Raw genomic sequence first — 20566 nt, forward strand, 5'->3', positions numbered from 1 at the left:
TCTAAAGTTTAGTCTTAACTTTAAAAAATAGCCTTAAGCCTCTCTCCTGAGATCAATAAATATTACAAACTAGAGAGAAATGCTATGTTTATAACTGCTCATGTAGTTTCATGTTCTCTATATTATATTCAAGATAGGTACATGGTGAATATGAAAAATTAATATTTTCAACTCTTACTCCAATGGTTGCCCAAGTACATAGAGTGTGAATGAGTCAGTACTTGCTAGTTTACAAAACTCCTAAATGTGTTCGACAGGAACATCAAGCTTACAAAGATAAATGTTGGTGAGGTCCCAAGGCAAATAGAAGTAGTAATGTCGACCACATTCCTACCTTCTGGTGAATTCAGCTCTAGAGGGAATGTCTAGATGGAAAATGAAGTACCAACAGAGGTATATAACTAAAACCCGTAATTACAGAGGAATAGAATGGAAATCAGTCTGCTCCCTTCTGGTATTATACATAACATTTCAATTTATACATAAATATGTAATATTTGTATATGTATGTATGTGTATGCATATGTACACATATGCCCACACACAAACACACAGTGTTGTGTTAGTAGTTCTCATTCCCTTGGATAGATAACAAAATCTGAGAGTCTGAGAAGAGGAATCGGGAATCAGCATACAAACGTCACTTTTTGGAACCTGAGAAGTTAAACACATTTTGTTTCTAAAGAATTGTGTCTACAATGGAATATTACTCAGCAATGAAAAATAAGGAAATCATGAAATTTGCAGGTAAATGGTGGGATCTGGAAAGGATCATCCTGAGTGAGTTGTCCCAGAAGCAAAAAGACACACATGGTATATACTCACTCATATAGACATACAACATAGGACAAACCCACTAAAACCTGTGCATCTAAAGAAACTAAGCAAGAGAGAGGACCCTAACTAAAACGTCCAATCCCCATCCAGAAAGGCAAAGAGGTGGACATCAGAAGAAGAAGAAAACAGGAAACAACCTAGGAACCTACCACAGAGGGACTCTGAAAGCATCTGCCCTTCAGACTATCAAAGCAGATGCTGAGCCGGATGGGCAACTGTTGGGCAGGTGAACGGAATTTTAGGTAAGAACTGGGAAATAGTAAGAGCTGGAGAGGACAGGGTCTCCACAAGGAGAGCAACAGAACAAGAAAATTTGAACATAGGGAACTTTCCAGAGACTCATACTCCAACCAAGGAGTATTCATGGAGATAACCTAGAACCCCTGCACAGATGTAGCCCAGGGCAGTTCAGAGTCCAATTGGGTTACATAGTAATGTGAAGAGGGACTGCCTCTGACATAATCTGATTGGCCTGCTCTTTGATCACCTCCCTCTGGGGGGGAGCAGCCTTACCAGGCCATAGTAGAGGACAATACAGCCACTTTTGATGTGAACTGACAGACTAAGATCAGAAAGGAGAGGAGAACCTCCCCTATTAGTGGACTTGGGGAGTGGCATGCAAGCAGAGGGAGGAGGGAGGGTGGGATTGGGAGGGGAGGAGGGAGGGGCTTATAGGGGGATGCAGAATGAATAAAGTGTAATTGATGAAAAATTTAAGAAAAAAGGGAAAAAATAATTTAAGAACCTTAAATGACTTTCAAAATTGGAGGAAAACATGGAGTTAGTCAATTGGCATGGAGTATGTCTCACCCCTGGGGGCAATGGTCTCCTGAACCTACTCAGACCTCGGACACCACCACTGCTAGTTCTAGAACTGACGCAGGATGTTCCAACGAGGGGTTAAGGCTTCTCATAATATTTCCTATAAGCCCACACCTGTTTGTCTATATCCCCCATTTTTATTCATTATTAGCCAGATAGAGCCAAGTAATTGTGGTAATGATACTTGCTTTTTTGCCCAATGCTGGAATGCTAGTAAATTTAGATATGCCCTGGTTACTCGCATGCCTCACTGGGTGCCTGTGCCCATTGATGCCCCTCACGCTATGACTCTCTTCAGACAGAAAAGGGATCTTGGAACTACAGCCACCATTGTTACTACCATCTCATTGATGGCTGTTGGAGCTACCACCAGGGCATCAGCCATGAGTCATACTGGGCAGACTGCTCAGACCCTGAATAATCATTTAGCCAATGTAGCTCATGCCTTAGTTGTACATAAAGGAATTAATGCTCAACTAAAAGGAAGCTTGATGGTGTTCAATCAGAGGATTGATCTCTTGCAGGAGCAAATTGATACCCTATGGCAAATCGCTCAACCTGGCTGTCAATGAAAGTATGCTGGACTTTGTGTCACTAGCATACAACATGAGAAATTTTCCTGTGCTGCAAATCTGTCTAAACAATTGTCGAGCTATATTTTAGGTAATTGGACTGGAGAATTCGATACTACGATGGAGCAGCTCAGAGTGGCCATTGTCACAGTAAATTCTACCGGAGTGGACGCAGGACTAGCCACAGGATTACCATCATGGATTGCTGCAGCCATGAATCATCTGAAGGAATGGGCGGGCATGGGAGCGTTAGCAGGCCTTCTGGTGTTGGTCTCCTTGGTTTGCCTGTGGTATATATGCAAGATTAGAGTCTCACAACAGTGTGATGCAGCCATGATCATTCAGGCCTTTATAGCCATTGAAGCAGGACATTCTCCCCAAGCATGGTTGGATACCATAAAAAGCTAAAATGATACGCTCAGGATGCGAGGCTAAGCACTGCACTCAGGGTCAGCCGCTTTGGACCCAGAGAAGAGCATGTCTGATTGCATGCGGGTTGATGCCCCAGGTCCCGCCTCTGAGAAAAAGGTATCGGACGGGTCTGATGCTCTTTGGGTGGATGACACCTAAATGAACATCTGTACAAAGTCCCAATTTATTTCTAATATCAGAGATCAGACCTCTACTCTTGCCTGATGCGTCTAAAACAAAAAGGGGGAACTGTAGATAGCTGCGGAATGCTATGCCTTAAAGATGGAGCTGGTTTCTGCCTTCCACCTTCCCGATGGTGAGTGCTCTCTGTTATGAACAATTCCACATTTGGCTAAGGCTGAGGATCTGGCTTGCTTCTATGTATGTGGACCTATCTGCATTGCCACCGTGGCACGCCTGGGTTGGCTACCCAGAGGCTATTTAAGCTGTGGGCTGGCTTTCCCCGGGGTCCGAGGATTGTTCAATGTTCCTGAATAAACTGCATTGAAAAAAAAAAAAAAAAGAATTGTGTCTAGTATCCACTTATAACTGCTCAGATGTAGCCCATGGCAGCTCAGTATCCAAGTAGGTTTCCTAGTAAGGGGAAGAGGGACTGTCTCTGACATGAATTCAGTGGCTGGCTCTTTGAACACCCACCCTGAGAAAGGAGCAGCCTGCTAAGCCTCAGAGGAGGACACTGTAGCCAGTCCTGATGAGTACTGATAAGCTAGGGTGGTATGGAAGGGGAGTTGGTCCTCCTCAGTCAGTGGACTTGGAGAGGGTCATCGGAGGAGACGAAGGAGGGAGTGTGGGATTGGGAGGGAGTGAGGAAGGGGGCTACAGCTGTGATACAAACTGAATAAATTGTAATTAATGTAAACAATAAAAAATTAATTTAAAAAAGGGGAAAAAGAGTTTTGTCATTTAGTCTTTTCACAGCAAAACATGTAACTTAGTATCAGGGTGATGTCATGCATTTGTGCTTCCTATTTTTTTATTTTAAATTTTTTATTAATTACACTTTATTCATTTTGTATCCCCCCATAAGTCCCACCCTCCTCCCCTCCTGATCCCACCCTCCCTCCCCTTTCTGCATGCATGCCCCTCCCCAAGTCCACTGATAGGGGAGGTTCTCCTCTCCTTCTTTCTGATCTAACAGTTCTCATCAAAACTGGCTGTATTGTCCTCTACTGTGGTCTGGTAAGGCTGCTCCCCCTCAGGGGGAGTTGATCAAAGAGCAGGCCAATCAGATTATTTCAGAGGCAGTCCCTCTTCCCATTACTATGTAACCCACTTGGACACTGAACTGCCATGGGCTACATCTGTGCAGGTGTTCTAGGTTATCTCCATGAATAGTCCTTGGTGGGAGTATGAGTCTCTGGGAAGTTCCCTGTGTTCAAATTTTCTTGTTCTGTTGTTCTCCTTGTGGAGACCCTGTCCTCTCCAGCTCTTACTATTTCCCACTTCTTACATAAAATTCCATTCACTCTGCCCGACAATTGGCCATCAGGCTCAGCATCTGCTTTGATAGTCTGCAGGGCAGAGGCTTTCAGAGGCCCTCTGCGGTAGGTTCCTAGTTTGTTTCCTGTTTTCTTCTTCTGGCTTTCCGAGGCCCTCTGTAGCAGATTCCTCGGTTGTTTTCTGTTTTCTTCTTCTTCTGATGTCCATCCTCTTTGCCTTTCAGGATGGGGATTGAGCATTTTAGTTAGGGTCCTCTCTCTTGCTTAGTTTCTTTAGATGCACAGATTTTAGTGGGTTTGTCCTATGTTGTATGTCTATATGAGTGAGTATATACCATGTGTGTCTTTTTGCTTTTGGGACAAATCACTCAGGATGATCCTTTCCAGGTCCCACCATTTACCTGCAAATTTCATGATTTCCTTATTTTTCATTGCTGAGTAATATTCCATTGTATAGATGTACCACAATTTCTGCATCCATTCTTCAGTTGAGGGGCATCTGGGTTGTTTCCAGCTTCTGGCTATTACAAATAAAGCTGCTACAAACATGGTTGAGCAAATGTCCTTTTTGTGTACTTGAGTCTTTTTTGGATATATGCCTAGGAGTGGTATGGCTGGATCTTGGGGAAGCGCTATTCCTAGTTGTCTGAGAAAGCACCAGATTGATTTCCAGAGTGGTTGTACAAGTTTACATTCCCACCAGCAGTGGAGAAGGGTTCCCCTTTCTCCAGCATGTGTTGTCACTTGAGTTTTTCATCTTGGCCGTTGTCATGGGGGTAAGGTGAAATCTCAAGGTTGTTTTGATTTGCATTTCCCTAATGGCTAATGAGGTTGAGCATTTCTTTAAGTGCTTCTCTGCCATTCGATATTCCTCTATTGAGAATTCTCTGTTTAGCTCTCTTCCCCATTTTTTAAGTGGATTACTTGGTTTGCTGCTTTTCAGCTTCTTTAGTTCTTTATATATACTGGATATGAGTCCTCTGTCAGATAAAGGGTTGGTGAAGATTCTTTCCCAATCTGTAGGCAGTCTCTTTGTTTTGATGATGGTCTCCTTTGCTTTACAGAAGCTTTTCAGTTTCATGAGGTCCCATTTATTGATTGTTGCTCTTAGAGCCTGTGCTGTTGGTGTTCTGTTCAGGAAGTTTTCTTCTGTACCAATGAGTTCTAGCGTATTCCCCACTTTTTTTCTAGCCGATTTAATGTGTCTGGTTTTATGTTGAGGTCTTTGATCCACTTGGACTTCAGTTTTGTGCAGGGTGATAAGTATGAATCTATTTTCATTTTTCTACATGTAGACATCCAGTTGGACCAGCAACATTTGTTGAAGATGCTATCTTTTTACCATTGTATGGTTTTGGCGTCTTTGTCAAAGATCAGGTGTCCATAAGTGTGTGGATTTATTTCTGGGTCCTCTGTTCGGTTCCATTGACCCACCATTCTGTTTCTATGCCAGTACCATGCAGTTTTTAAAACTGTTGCTCTATAGTACAATTTAAGATCAGGGATGGCGATACCTCCAGAAGATCTTTTATTGTAGAGGATTGTTTTAGCAATTCTGGGTTTCTTGTTATTCCATATGAAGTTGAGAATTCTTCTTTCCAGGTCTGTCAAGAATTGTGTTGGTAATCTGATGGGAATTGCATTGAATCTGTAGATTGCTTTTGGTAAGATGGCCATTTTTACTATGTTAAGCCTGCCAAGCCTTGAGCATGGGAGATCTTTCCATCTTCTGATATCTTCTTCTAATTCTTTCTTCAGAGACTTGAATTTTTTTTCATACAAGTCTTTGACTTCCTTTGTGCTTCCTATTTTTAAGTGTAAGATTTTTTCCCTTTTTTATTATTATCATTTATTACAGTTTATTCAATTTGTATCCCTGCAGTGGCCCCCTCCCTCATTGCCTCCTAATCTTACTCTCTCTTTCTGTCTCTCTCTTGTCCACTGATAGGGGAGGTCCTCCTCCTGTTCTATTTGACCCTAGCCTATCAGGTCCTGTCAGGACTGGTTACATTGTCTTCCTCTGTGGCCTGGCAAGGCTGCACCCTCAAGGGGGAGGTGAAATAAGCTTTTATTTATTGGGTTATTATGAAGCATCATGTTTCTTAAATCTCTTAATCTTCTGGAATTGTCTTCAAGCTGATAGTATCTCTCATTCCTCTGGCCCTCTATGAGTATGTTAATTTTTTGTTTTGTTTTTTAATCTTAGGCTTTTGAGACTTCTTTCTTTGTCAATATTGTGAAGATGATGTCTAACATTTTGTTAAAATAGCTTCCCTGTTTTGTGTTTGACCTTAAGTCTTTGTATTTTTAATAATAGACACTAAAATATTATGCACAGAAACATTTGTAATACTTTCTTTTTATTTCCCCATTGTTTTTATATTAAACTTTTCAATTTTTTTTTTTTTGTACTTTGAGTTGAGAGTTCAGGTCTTCTCATTTGAATATTCAGCCAATGAAGCTCCTTTATTAAACATGTTCAGTAATTATTAATTTTATTTGTTAACTTCCACTGATAGTCTAGAATCATCTGAGAGTCTCAATGATGAATTGTTTTACTCAGGCTAGCCTATGACTGTGAGATATTGCTTTGATTGTTTTAATTAAAGTGTGGATGACCCTTCCCATTGTCAGTAGCACTTTTTACTAGGTGTGAGTTACAGACTGATACAAGTGGAGAAAAATATGCCGAGTGACAAGATTTTATACCTTTTTCTCTGCTTTTATTATGGATAAAATCCATAATGATGTGATGTGACTAAGTTGTTTGAAGTTTCCACAACCTTGATTTTCCTTTTAAAATGAATCCAGAATTTGAGGTAAAGCAAAACTTTTCTCCCCTGTTTGTTTTTGTCAGAGCATTTTTGTCACAGCATCCAAAATTAAACTACATCAGTACCATTAGTATTTATTTTTCAAAAATGGCACTTAATTATAATTTTCATCATTAACATGTCAGCCATGTAAGTATATGTCAGCTTATAAATTATGTATTCTGCCTTGTTGACATATACATTAAATATTGGCATTATGTACCCTTCATGTACAATTTTGAAGTCAGGTTGTACGAAGTTTCATTGTTTGATATTTGTAAGGTTTATATTAGTTTTGATTTATATTTATGTGTGTTTGTGTGAGTGTACACCACATGCATGCAAATGCCTGCAAAGGCAAAAAGAGAGCAAGAGACTCCTTAAAGCTGGAGGTACAGGCAATAGTATGTCATGTGACATAGGTTTTAGAAAATAAACACAGGTTTTTGTGGAAGAGCAGGAAGATTTCTAAACCATTAAGCCATCTATTTAGTCCCATGTTGCTTGATTTTCAAAATATCCACTAAATCTCCATTTTTAAAACTATCTCACTTGTTCATAACACCATTGGTGTGTAACTGTTTCATCTGAGATCTCAACCTTCCAGCTTGGAGGAAACCCTGATAAGAGAGAGAGCATTCTAAGGTGAGGTGAAACATTTCATCCTGAAGGGAAGCACATTGACCTCAAGAAAATAGACAACCCCAATATACTTAGACAGTCACTGTGACTGACCAGATTCACTAAGATCCTGCATCCCCAGCATTTGTAAGTTCTAAGGACCACTGAAAGTCACTGTTGGGTAAGATGAACTGCTAAGTGATGCTCATACCACCCAAACCACCTGGAAGAAGCAGAGACCACTCAAGCTACCTAGAAGAGGCGCAGATCAACTGACCTATCTGAAAAGAACAACCCCTAATTTATTGAGCTGCCTGTTGTACAGTATACATTGCCTTTTTCCCGAGCTATCATCCATGACAGGGTGGCCATTGGTGACATACTTGTTCTTGACTTATTCTGTCTAGTAAGTAATTACTAGCCCATATTTCTGTAAGTAACCCCAACAAAACCCATTGATTCACCAAGTTGGAATATAATGATGTCTATACTTTGTTCTGTCATCAGTTTCCTATGTGGGGTGAGTAAACATTGATTTACAACTCTCTACGACTAGTGTCAAACAGCACGTACATTACCTATATATTTCTTGTTTAGAGTTTTAGTTTAATTTTATGGGGGCCAGAGAAAGTATTTTGTGTGATTTCAATTTTGTGAATTTTTGCAATTATTTTTAAGAACCAAAAATTTCTCTATTCGTTAATCTTGCAGTGTTGAGGAATATACTTACATCATTGGTTGGATTTTCAACTAATGCCTATTAAAACAAATTAGAGGAGCGTGATCAAATCTCTGTATTTTACCAGTTTTCAGTTTTACCTCGAAAATTCCTGTTAAAATGTCTAATTATAATCCTGGATTTCTTTATTTTTATTTTTTTATCTCTATTCATTTTTGTTTCAGGTATTTGAAATGCCATTATTGGGTACATATTTTTAAGATAGTTACCTTGTCCTATCTCTGGTAATAGTCTGTGCTCTCAGGAGCAATTTCCCTAATATTAATGTCATCAGTTCTTTTTAGTTTGTACTGCATACTGGTTTGCAAGGTGTTCCATTCTTTATCTTTTAAATTAGTCCCTTTACATTGAAACAGGCATGATTATTGTCCTTCTTATGGCAATCTGAAAAACCCACCATTCTAAACTCAGAGAACCAAGATCATTAATTCTTAATTTCCTTTTTCTTAGTATTACTATGTAAATGTCTAAAATGATGAAGATTCTGAAAGCTCTTGTATCTATTTGCATATGCATTTATCTTTAGTTTCAATAATTGAAAATTAAGTATGCACTAATCAATCACTTTCATAATAAGAATGAAAATCCTATTACTGTTAATATTGAAATAATTTACATTTAGAAAAGTTCCCCAAGAACCTTCCATTATTATTACACTAAGACAGTACCTTCAGGTCCCTAGTATAATATGCTACATATAGATGAAAAAGTGCCTTTCAGAGGTGAGCAGGGTATAGAGAATCCTCTCTTGAGTTCAAATCAAATCACCTTCTCTTCTTACAAAGCCCCAATTCCTGAAGGTCTTGCCAAAATCTAACCTGAAGTAGGCTTCCTCACCATCACACATCTCTGCTTTAGCTGAGGTGAAAGAAAAACTTAATGTTTTTCTTAACCACTCATGTTAGGAATGTCTTCCTAACCACTCATGTTGCATCTTTGTTAGCCTTAAAGTTTCATAAGAAGACTCTGAAGAAGCATTTGACTTCAGGCTATGTCTATTTTCAGCAGGGCAAATATCCTTAAGGTAGGAAAAGAACATAATATTTACAGCCTTTCTAAAATGGAAGTGATAGGAACATAAATGCTGAGGAGAATCAACACCATTAGAATTTAACAAGAACCTGAGATAAAATAGACTAGAGACCTGTGGGAAAATCAAATACTAATAGAATGATAAAGGAATGTAGTGATAAAATGAATCCTAACCATATTCTGCTATACTTATAGATCAGCAGCTTGCTCAGCCAACAACAGAGAAATTTCCTTCTCCATTAGATGGGAACAAATGCAGAGACTCACAGATATACTACGTGAAGAGAATAAGAAATGTTGGAGCACTCAGTCCTAAATGGGATGTTTCTATCAAATCCCTTCTCTCAGGGCTTAGAGAACCTGAGAATAGGAAAGTCTGTAAGAGCCAGACTGGATGGAAGACACCAAGGAACAGGCTCCTTAAGAGCAGTAGGAATAAATTGGGACTTTGTACTGATGTCATGTCCCAATTTATTTCTAATATCAGAGATCAGACCTCTACTCTTGCCTGATGAGTCTAAAACAAAAAGGGGGAACTGTAGAGAGCTGCGTAATGCTGCGCCTTAAAGATGGAGCTGGTTTCCGCCTTCCACCTTCCCGATGGTGAGTGCTCTCTGTCACGAACAACTCCACATTTGGCTAAGGCTGAGGATCTGGCTTGCTTCCATGTATGTGGACCTATCTGCATTGCCCACGTGGCATGCTGGGGCTGGCTACCCAGAGGCTATTTAAGCTGTGGGCTGGCTTTCCCCAGGGTCAGATGATTGTTCAAGGTTCCTGAATAAACTGCATTGAAAAAAAAAGAGCAGTAGGAATGAGTCATATATGAAATCACAGAGACTGTGACAGTATGTACAGAGCCTGCATAGGTCTGGGCAAAAAGGGATCTTAGTTCAGAGAGGGAAAACAGACACATGTCCCCACCAGAAAAGAAGAAGCTATCTCCAAATGATAGCTGCAAACAAAGGAAAGATTAATTTTCTCCAATGAAGTCTCACTGGGTACCTAAAGGACTCTTAAGGATAGATCCCATACCCAGCTGTAGATAGTCAACACTAGATGAATTCAGTGACATCTTTGGGGCTTTATTTTGTTTCATGTTTGTCAGAGCTAATTTTTTTTTAAAACCTTACATGTCCTTTCTGTATATATTATATGGGATTTCTGTGTGTGTGAATATGTGTAACTCTGGTTATATATGAGAGAGAGAAAAGGTGTGGATTTGGGTGGATGGGAAGGTGGGAAGGATCTGGGAGGAGTTGGGGGAAAGGAAACTGTGATAAGAATATGTTGTTGGAAACTAATCTATTTTCCAGGAAAATTTTAAATGGACAGAAAGTATTGTGCTGTACCATCTAGTAAGAGGGAAGGATAGACAATAAATAATTTTTGAAGAAAGCACTAAAAAATTCAATATACATATATGCATAAAATTAAAATTTCATTCAACTTGAAAATGGTAACTATAAGCAGGATAATTAAAATATAGAAAATGGAAAGAGATTATCGTACTGAGTCACATTGGAGGGATGTGACCAGCTAATCACAAAGATACCTAGTGGAAGAAATTTTCAGACAGAGGAAATAGTTAGAAAGAACACAACCAAATTTGAAGAGCTAAATGAAATTGGGAAATATTTACAGGAAATTGTGTAGGAATATAATTAAAATTTGCCATTGAAACATCTCCTATAAACAAGTCAGACTCCAGTAGATAAGTGAATGAAAGTTATAAATAATCAAACAAGCATAAGTGCAACTGGCTAGCACCAACACAGAGAAATCATGTGTATATCACCACTAATTGCAATAAAATAAAACACTAAACAGAGGTAGAACTTTGAATGATACAATTTAACAAAACTAAGATACAGTAAACAAACAGAGCTAAGATCATGATAGTAATCTTGGCAAGATTTCAGAGAAACACTTGAATGTTTTGATGGCAGAAGTGTAAATTGGAATCCAATTTGACAATATGTATCAAGAGACAAATTGTTGCAAGCACCATCATTTTACCTCAGAGAATCCGAATTACCTAAAGATGTAATTCAAATAGGAAAAAAATATTAGCTCGCTTTTACTTATAAGAGTGTCCAGTGATGTCCAAGGTGAATTAAATAGCCAGTCACACAATGTGATGGAAGGTATCATGGCATATCATTACCATGGATGTATGTGTATAGACATGGATGGTGTATAGACATGAAAAGTAACAACTCAAAAAAGATTTGATAGCTGGGAGCAGTGGTGCATGCTTCTGGTCCATCACTCAAGGAGGCAGAGAGGCAAGTGGATCTCTGTGAGTTCTAGGCTAGCCTGGTCTACAATGTGAGTCCAGGACAGCACAAGGGTACATAGAGAAACATGTCTCTAAAAACAAACAAACAACCAAAGAAAAAGAAAGAAAGTGACTATGTACCATGTATGTCTTACTGCTTTTGGGTTACCTCACTCAGGATGATCTTTTCTAGTTCCATCCATTTGCCTGAAAATTTCATGATTTCCTTGTTTTAATAGCAGAGTAATATTCCATTGTGCAAATGTACCACAATTTTTGTATCCATTATTATGTTGAGGGACATCTAGGTTGTTTCCACATTCTGGCTATTAGGAAAAAAGGTGCTGTGAATATAATTGAGCAAATGCCCTTGCTGAATGGTTGTGTATCTTTAGGATATATGCCCAGAAGTGAAATAGCTGCATCTTGAGGTAGCACCCTTTCTAATTTTTTTTTCAATGCAGTTTATTCAGGAACCTTGAACAATCATCTGACCCTGGGGAAAGCCAGCACACAGCTTAGATAGCCTCTGGGTAGCCAACCCCAGCATGCCACGTGGGCAATGCAGATAGGTCCACATACATGGAAGCAAGCCAGATCCTCAGCCTTAGCCATATGTGGAGTTGTTTGTGACAGAGAGCACTCACCATCGGGAAGGTAGAAGGCGGAAACCAGCTCCATCTTTCAGGCGCAGCATTACACAGCTCTCTACAGTTCCCCCTTTTTGTTTTAGACGCATCAGGCAAGAGTAGAGGTCTGACCTCTGATATTAGAAATAAATTGGGATTTTGTACCGATGTTCATTTAGGTGTCATCCACCCAAAGAGCATCAGACCCGTCTGATACCTTTTTCTCAGAGGCAGGACCTGGGACATCAACCCGCATGCAATCAGACATGCTCTTCTCTGGGTCCAAAGCAGCTGACCCTGAGTGCAATGCTTAGCCTCGCATCCTGAGCATAATATTTTAGCTTTTTATGGTATCCAACCATGCTTGGGGAGAATGTCCTGCTTCAATGGCTGTAAAGGCCTGAATGATCATGGCTGCATTACGCTGTTGTGAGACTCTAATCTTGCATATACACCACAGGCAAACCAAGGAGACCAACACCAGAAGGCCTGCTAACACTCCCATGCCTGCCCATTCATTTAGATGATTCAAGGCTGCAGTAATCCATGGTGATAATCCTGTGGCAAGTCCTGCGTCCACTCTGGTAGAATTTACTGTGACAATGGCCACTCTCAGCTGCTCCATCGTAGTATCGAATTCCCCAGTCCAATTATCTAAAATATAGCTAGACAATTGTTTAGAAAAATTTGCAGCACAGGAAAAAATCTCATGTTGTATGCTAGTGACAGAAAGTCCAGCATACTTTCATTGACAGCCCGGTTGAGCCATTTGCCATAGGGTATCAATTTGCTCCTGCACGAGGTCAATCCTCTGATTGAACACCATCAAGCCTCCTTTTAGTTGAGCATTAATTCCTTTTTGTACATCTAAGGCATGAGCTACATTGGCTAAAAGATTATTCAGGGTCTGAGTAGTCTGCACAGTATGACTCATGACTAATGCCATGGTGGTAGCTCCAACAGCCGCCAATGAGATGGCAGTAACAGTGGCAGCTGTAGTTCCAAGATCCCTTTTCTGTCTGAAGAGAGTCATAGTGTGAGGGGCATCAATGGGCACAGGCACCCAGCGAGGCATGCGAGTAACCAGGGCATACCTAAATTCACTAGCATTCCAGCATTGGGCAAAAAACCAAGTATCATCACCACAGTTACTTGGCTTTATCTGGCTAATAATGAATAAAAATGGGGGATATAAATAAACACGTGTGGGCTTATAGGAAATATTATGAGAAGCCTTAACCCCCTTGTTGGAACATCCTGCATCAGTTCTAGAACTAGCAGTGGTGGTGTCCAAGGTCTGAGTAGGTTCAGGAGACCATTACCCCAGGGGCGAGATGTGCTCCATGTAAATTGACTAACTCCATGTTTTGCTCCACTTTTGAAAGTCATTTAAGGTTCTTAAATTATTTTCTCCCTTTCTTTTTAAATTTTTCCTTAATTACACTTTATTCATTCTGCATCCCCCTATAAGCCCCTCCCTCCTCCCCTCCCAATCCCACCCTCCCTCCTCCCTCTGCATGCATGCCACTCCCCAAGTCCACTGATAGGGGAGGTTCTCCTCTCCTTTCTGATCTTAGTCTGTCAATTCACATCAAAAGTGGCTGCATTGTCCTCTACTATGGCCTGGTAAGGCTGCTCCCCCCCAGAGGGAGGTGATCAAAGAGCAGGCCAATCAGATTATGTCAGAGGCAGTCCCTCTTCACATTACTATGTAATCCAATTGTTCTCTGAACTGCCCTGGGCTACATCTGTGCAGGGGTTCTGAGTTATCTCCAAGAAGAGACTTTGGTTGGAGTATGAGTCTCTGGGAAGTTCCCTATGTTCAAATTTTCTTGTTCTGTTGCTCTCCTTGTGGAGACCCTGTCCTCTCCAGCTCTTACTACTTCCCAGTTCTTACATAAAATTCCATTCACTCTGCCCAACACTTGCCCATCAGGCTCAGCATCTGCTTTGATAGTCTGCAGGGCAGAGGCTTTCAGAGGCCCTCTGTGGTAGGTTCCTAGGTTGTTTCCTGTTTTCTTCTTCTTCTGATGTCCATCCTCTTTGCCTTTCCAGATGGGGATTGGACATTTTTGTTAGGGTCCTCTCTCTTTCTTAGTTTCTTTAGATGCACAGGTTTTAGTGGGTTTGTACTATGTTGTATGTCTATATGAGTGAGTATATACCATGTGTGTCTTTTTGCTTTTGGGACAACTCACTCAGGATGATCCTTTCCAGATCCCACCATTTACCTGCAAATTTCATGATTTCCTTATTTTTCATTGCTGAGTAATATTCCATTGTGTAGATGTACCACAATTTCTGCATCCATTCTTCAGTTGAGGGGCATCTGGGTTGTTTCCAGCTTCTGGCTATTACAAATAAAGCTGCTACAAACATGGTTGAGCAAATGTCCTTTTTGTGTACTTGAGCCTCTTTTGGATATATGCCTAGGAGTGGTATGGCTGGATGATGGGGAAGCACTATTCCTAGTTGTCTGAGAAAGCGCCAGATTGATTTCCAGAGTGGTTGTACAAGTTTACATTCCCACCAGCAGTGGAGAAGGGTTCCCCTTTCTCCACAACCTCTCCAGAATGTGTTGTCACTTGAGTTTTTGATCTTGGCCATTCTCATGGGTGTAAGGTGAAATCTCAGGGTTGTTTTGATTTGCATTTCCCTAATGGCTAGTGAGGTTGAGCATTTCTTTAAGTGCTTCTCTGCCATTCGATATTCCTCTATTGAGAATTTTCTGTTTAGCTCTCTTCCCCATTTTTTAAGTGGATTACTTGGTTTGCTGCTTTTCAGCTTCTTTAGTTCTTTATATATACTGGATATGAGTCCTCTGTCAGATAAAGGGTTGGTGAAGATTCTTTCCCAATCTGTAGGTGGTCGCTTTGTTTTGATGACAGTGCCCTTTGCTTTGCAGAAGCTTTTCAGTTTCATGAGGTCCCATTTATTGATTGTTGCTCTTAGAGCCTGTGCTGTTGGTGTTCTGTTCAGGAAGTTTTCTCCTGTACCAATGAGTTCTAGGGTATTCCCCACTTTTTTTTCAAGCCGATTTAATGTGTCAGGTTTTATGTTGAGGTCTTTGATCTACTTGGACTTCAGTTTTGTGCAGGGTGATAAGTATGGATCTATTTTCATTTTCCTACATGTAGACATCCAGTTGGACCAGCACCATTTGTTGAAGATGCTATCTTTTTTCCATTGTATGGTTTTGGCGCCTTTGTCAAAGATCAGGTGTCCATAAGTGTGTGGGTTTATTTCTGGGTCCTCTGTTCGGTTCCATTGATCCACTATTCTGTTATTATGCCAGTACCATGCAGTTTTTAAAACTGTTGCTCTATAGTACAACTTAAGATCAGGGATGGAGATACCTCCAGAAGATCTTTTATTGTAGAGGATTGTTTTAGCAATTCTGGGTTTCTTGTTATTCCATATGAAGTTGAGAATTTTTCTTTCCAGGTCTGTAAAGAATTGTGTTGGTAATTTGATGGGAATTGCATTGAATCTGTAGATTGCTTTTGGTAAAATGGCCATTTTTACTATGTTAATCCTGCCAAGCCATGAACATGGGAGATCTTTCCATCTTCTGATATCTTCTTCTAATTCTTTCTTCAGAGACTTGAAATTTTTTTCATACAAGTCTTTGACTTCCTTAGTTAGGGTTACTCCGAGGTACCTTATGCCATTTGTGGCTATTGTGAAGGGTGTTGTTTCCCTAATTTCTTTCTCAGCCTTTGTGTCTTTTGTATATAGGAGGGCTACTGATTTTTTTGAGTTAATTTTGTATCCAGCCATTTTGCTGAAGGTGTTTATCAGCTGTAGGAGTTTCCTGGTAGAATTTTTGGGGTCACTCACGTATACTATCATATCATCTGCAAATAGTGATAATTTGACTTCTTCCTTTCCAGTTTGTATCCCCTTGATCTCCTTCAACTGTCTTATTGCTTTAGCAAGGACTTTCAGCACTATGTTGAAGAGATATGGAGAGAGTGGGCAGCCTTGTCTTGTTCCTGATTTCAGTGGGATTGCTTTAAGTTTCTCTCCATTTAGTTAGATGTTGGCTATACGTTTGCTGTATATCGCCTTTACTATGTTTAGATATGTGCCTTGTATCCCTGATCTCTCAAATACTTTAAACATGAATGGATGTTGGATTTTGTCAAATGCTTTTTCGGCATCTAGTGAGATTATCATGTGGTTTTTTTCTTTCAGTTTGTTAATATGGTGGATCACGTTGATGGATTTCCGTATATTGAACCACCCCTGCATACCTGGGATGAAGCCTACTTGGTCATGTTGGATGATATCTTTGATGTGTTCTTGGATTCGGTTTGCGAGTATTTTGTTGAGTATTTTTGCATCAATGTTCATAAGGGAGATTGGCCTGAAGTTCTCTTTTTTGGTTGGGTCTTTGTGAGGTTTAGGTACCAAGGTGACTGTGGCTTCATAGAATGAGTTTGGTAATGTTGCTTCTGTTTCTATTTTGTGGAATTGTTTGAAGAGAACTGGAGTTAGCTCTTTTTTGAATGTTTGGTAGAATTCTGCACTGAAACCATCAGGTCCTGGGCTTTTTTTTTTTGATGGGAGACTTTCGATGACTGCTTCTATTTCCTTGGGACATATAGGACTATTTAATTGATTTACCTGGTCCTGATTTAGCTTTCGTAAGTGGAATCAATCAAGAAAATTGTCCATTTCATTTAAATTTTCAAATTTTGTTGCATATAGACTTTTGAAGTAAGTCCTAATGATTGCTTGGATTTCCTCAGTGTCTGTAGTTATGTCCCCCTTTTCATTTCTGATTTTGTTGATTTGGATGGTGTCTCGCTGCCTTTTAGTTAGCTTGGCTAAGGGTTTGTCTATCTTGTTGATTTTCACAAAGGACAAGCTCTTGGTTTCATTGATTCTTTGAATTGTTTTATTTGTTTCTAATTGATTGATTTCAGCCCTGAGTTTGATTATTTCCAGCTGTCTGTTCCTTCTCGGTGTGTCTGCTTCTTCTTTTTGTAGGGTTTTTAAGTGAGCCATTAAGTTGCTTGAATGCGCTGTCTTAAATTTCTTCTTGAAGGCAGTTAGTGCCATGAACTTTCCTCTTAGCACTGCTTTCATTGTGTCCCACAAGTTTGGGTATGTTGTGTCTTCATTTTCATTGAGTTCTAGGAAGATTTTAATTTCTTTCTTTATTTCTTCCCTGACCCAGCTGTCTTTTAGTAGCAAGTTGTTCATTTTCCATGTATGTGTAGGCTTTTTGCTATTTTTGTTGTTACTGAGGTCCAGCTTTATTCCATGGTGATCAGACAGGATAAAAGGGATTATTTCAATCTTCTTGTATCTGTTGAGGCTTGCTTTGTGACCAACTATGTGGTCTATTTTGGAGAAGGTTCCATGAGGTGCTGAGAAGAAGGTAAATTCTTTTGTGTTTGGGTGTAAGGTTCTTTAAATGTCTATTAGGTCCATTTGATTCATGACCTCTGTCAGAGATATTGTTTCTTTGTTTGATTTCTGTTTTGTTGACCTGTCCTTTGTTGAGAGTGGGGTGTTGAAGTCTCCCACTATTAGTGTGTGGGGATCTATGTGTGGTTTAAGTTTTATCAATGTTTCTTTCACAAATGTGGGTGCCCTTGTATTTGGGGCATAGATGTTCAGGATTGTGATGTCTTCTTGGTGGAATTTTCCCTTGATGAGTATGAAGTGTCCTTCCCCATCTCTTTTGATTAATTTTGGTTGAAAGACTATTTTATCAAATATTAGAATGGCTACTCCTGCTTGCTTCTTGTGTCCATTTGCTTGAAAAGCCTTCTTCCATCCCTTTACCCTCAGGTAATGTCTATCTTTGTGACTTAGGTGTGTTTCTTGTATACAACAGATTGCTGGGTTTTGTTTACGCATCCATTCTGTTAGTCTGTGTCTTTTTATTGGAGAATTAAGTCCATTGATATTGAGAGAGATTAATGACCAGTGGCTATTAGATCCTTTGAATTTGATGTTGGCTGTGGTCATACGGTTGTGTGCTTGGTTGCTTTTTGTTTTACTGTAGTGGGGTTATTTATTTTCTGTGTTTTCTTGAATGTAGCTAGCTTTCTTGGGTTGTATTTTCCCTTCCAGTGTCTTCTGTAATGCTGGATTTGTTTGTAGGTATTGTTGAAATTTGTTTTTTGTCATTGAATATCTTGTTTTCTCTGTCTATGAGGACTGAGAGTTTTGCAGGGTATAGTAGCCTGGGCTGACATCTGTGTTCTCTTAGGGTCTGCATGATATCAGTCCAGGCCCTTCTCGCTTTCATAGTCTCTGTTGAAAAGTCAGGTGTGAGTCTAATGGTTTTGCCATCATATGTTACTTGGCCTTTTTCTCTTGCAGCTTTTAGTATTTTTTCTTTGTTCTGTATACTTACAGTTTTGATTATTATGTGGCAGGAGGATTTTCTTTTCTCGTCTAATTTATTGGGTGTTCTATAGGCCTCTTGTACTCTTATTGATCTCTCCTTTAAGTTGGGGAAATTTTCTTCAATGATTTTGTTGAAAATATTTTCTGGGCCTTGGTGCAGGGAATCTTCTTTTTCCTCTATTCCTATTATTCTTTGGTTTTGTCTTTTTATGTTTCTTGAATTTCTTGGATGGTCTGTGTCAGGAATTTTTTAGATTTAACATTTTCTTTGACAGATACATCTATTTCTTCCATTGTATCTTCCACTCCTGAGATTCTTTCTTCCATTTCTTGTATCCTATTGGTTATGCTAACCTCTGTAGTTCCTGCTTTCTTCCCTAAGTTCTTTCTCGCCACAATTTCTTCCATTTGCGTTTTTTTAAATTTTTCCAATTCTATCTTCAGGTCTTGAGCTATTTTGTTGGTTTCCTTCCCCTGTCTGACTGTATTTTCATGTTTTTCCGTCAATTCCTTCAGCTGTTTGTTTGAACAATCCACTGTTTCTTTTATTTCATTCAGTGATTTAAGCATTTCCTCTCTAAAGACCACAAACTGTTTGGCTGCAGCTTCCTGTATTTCTTCACGGATGGCCATAATCTCCTTGTCTTTCATTTCCTCCATTTCTTTACGGATAGCCATGATCTGTTTGTTTTTATCTTCCTCTAATTCTGTTCGTATTTTATTTGTTTCTTCTGTTATCTTCTTCATGAGCATAGATGTTAGGTCATCTCCTTGAATTTCATTTATGCTGGGGTGTCTAGGGCTATTTGCCCCTGGATAACTGGGTTCTGGAGATGCCCTATTGCTCTGGCTTTTGTTGGTTGGACTTTTACCCTGTCCTCTACCCATTGGGCTACCTTAGTTGTTTGAATTTAGTTTCTGGTTGTTCCTGGACTCTTGTAGTGGAGAGAATCCCTTTGGCAGGAAGATGGTTTTTCCTGAAGGAAGTCTTTCCAGCTTTTTGGGTATAGTCACTGGATGTCTGGTGTTTTTCAGCAGTTGCTACAGCTCACCTCAGGCATAAAGACCTGGGTAGTAACTGTGGTCCTGATTAGTCGAGAGGGCTCTCCTCTCACTGGGAGAAGTCCTGGAGACAGTTGCCCTCCTTCTGGGTTTCTTGCTGTAAATTTAGTGATCAACTGCTGTAACCTGTGTGTCCCGTGGTTTGGTTGGTTTTGTTAGGGATAACTGGTTGCCCCTTGGAGCAGTATCTGGGGGGTTGATCTCAGGGTTCCTGGTCTTTTGTAGGTCTGAGGTTGGGGCTCTGTGCCCCAGAACCCAAGAGGTAATTTGTGGCAGGTGAGTACTGCTCTGGTGTCTTGGGGTGCACAGTTTTGCCTGTAAGGTGTATTTGGTACAATGCAGGCCTCTGGGCTGGTGGAGCGTGTGCCCGCCTGCTAGTCTGTGGAAGCTGAGTTTCCAATCACTCTGTGCTCCCTGTTTGGGCCCAGATCTGCGATGGCTGGACACACTCGCCTGTCTGAGATCTGCAGGCTGCTAGACTTTCCCTAGGTGACCCCAGCAGCACGGTTTCTTCCTTCCCTGTGGGGTCCTTTCTGGACAGGGGTTCCCAGTCCCTGTTGTACTGGGGCGCACAGCTTGTTTGTACTGCTGAGCTGAGCATGCAGATCTCTACGTGGCAGGAGCTCAGTTGTGTTGGCGGTGGGTACCCGCCGTCCTAGCGACCTTCTGGGGATAGACTGGGTGATCCGTGATCAGTCTGGCAACTTTGCTTCCCAGTGGGGTCCCCCGGAGGCTGGGACTCCCAGCCTCAGGCACCCTTCTGCTCACGGATCAGCCTGGGAAATTGATTGGGACACGGACGCTTGCGGCTCCAGCCCGGAGAAACAAAGCCCGCTTTACCCGGGATTTCTTCTGGGTTCTGGCTGGGTAGCCGTGAGTGGACCCGACCGATTCCCACACCGTGGGAGCCTCCCCTCA

Source organism: Meriones unguiculatus, chromosome 10, assembly GCF_030254825.1.
Source record: "Meriones unguiculatus strain TT.TT164.6M chromosome 10, Bangor_MerUng_6.1, whole genome shotgun sequence".
Lineage (NCBI taxonomy): Eukaryota > Metazoa > Chordata > Mammalia > Rodentia > Muridae > Meriones > Meriones unguiculatus.